At 40.9% G+C, this 1412-nt stretch overlaps 1 pseudogene; it reads left to right on the forward strand.

The window, feature by feature from the left end:
• Positions 1-329: 329 nt before the first annotated feature.
• Positions 330-850, forward strand: LOC103226054 (calmodulin-alpha-like; annotated as a pseudogene).
• The last annotated feature ends 562 nt before the right edge of the window (positions 851-1412 follow it).

Below are 1412 nucleotides of genomic sequence, written 5' to 3' on the forward strand. Positions count from 1 at the left end.
TAATCTGGTTCACCTTCTTTGTTATTGTATTCATTTCTGTTAGTCATGTAAACATAAAGTTGTAGTGCCTTAATGAAACATCTTAAGTTTTTCCCCCCTTTCATTTCTCCAGGGTCCACACATTCCACAGAGAGACACAATTTTGTGGGTACAGCTTGGCCTGCGTTTTAGTCATCTATAGTCATGACTTGTTATTGCTTATATTAAAAAATCCTGTGCAGTGGTGCTGGGAATGTCATGGATGAGGTGCCATTACTCACAGTAGGTGGGGACGCAGGTGGTGGCACAGTGCCCCTGCAGTCCCAGCCTCTGGGCCAGTGCTGCCACCTCGCCCCTTCTGCTCTTCCTTCCTTCGCTGGCACCATGGTTGATCAACTGACCAAAGAACAGATTGCTGAATTCAAGGAAGCTTTCTCCCTATCTTATAAAGATGGTAATGGCACCATCACAGCAAAGGAACTTGGAACCATCGTGAGGTCACTGGGTCAGAACTTAACAGAATCTGAATTGCAGGACATGATCAATGAAGTGGATGATGATGGCAATGGCACCATTTAGTTCCCCGAATTTTTGATCATGATGGCTAGAAAAATGAAAGACACATATAGTGAAGAAGAAATCATGAGGTATTCCAAGTCTTTGACGATAGTGGCAATGATTACATCAGTGCAGCAGAACTGCATCATGTCATGGCAAACTTAGAAGAAAAACTAACAGATGAAGAAGTAGATAAAATGATCAGAGAAGCAGATATTGATGGAGACAGACAAGTTGACTATGAAGAATTAATACAGTTTATGACTGCAAAAATGAAGACCTACTTCCAGCCCCTTTTCCTGTTCTAGAAGAATCAAATGGAATCTTTACTTACCTCTTGCAAAAAAAAAAAAAAAAAAAGTTTATAATTTTCTGTTTCTGTTTCTTTCTTTTCTTTTATTTTTTTTAAAGACAGAATCTTGCTCTGTCACCCAAGCTGGAGTGCAGTGGTGTGATCTTGACTCACTGCAACCTTTGCTTCCTGGGTTCAAGCGATTCTCATACCTCAGCCTCCCAATTAGCTGGGATTACAGGCGTGTGCCACTACGTTCAGCTAATTTTTGTGTATTTTTAGTAGAGACAGGGTTTCGCTATGTTGGCTAGGCTGGTCTCAAACTCCTGGAGTCAAGTGATCTGACCAGCTTAGCTTCCTAAAATGCTGGGATTACAGGCGTGAGCCACTGTGCCAAGCTGATTCATTCTGTTTCTATATAGCAAAACTGAATGTCAAAAGTACCTTCTATCTACACACACAAAATCTGCATGTATTTGTTGGTGGTCCTGTCCCCTAAAGACCAAGCTACACATCAGTTTTACAATGTAAGTACATGTACTACCTTAATAATAAGGACTCCTTAAAGTTCCATTTAGTCATG

This window comes from Chlorocebus sabaeus, chromosome 21 (assembly GCF_047675955.1).
Source record: "Chlorocebus sabaeus isolate Y175 chromosome 21, mChlSab1.0.hap1, whole genome shotgun sequence".
NCBI classification, from domain to species: domain Eukaryota; kingdom Metazoa; phylum Chordata; class Mammalia; order Primates; family Cercopithecidae; genus Chlorocebus; species Chlorocebus sabaeus.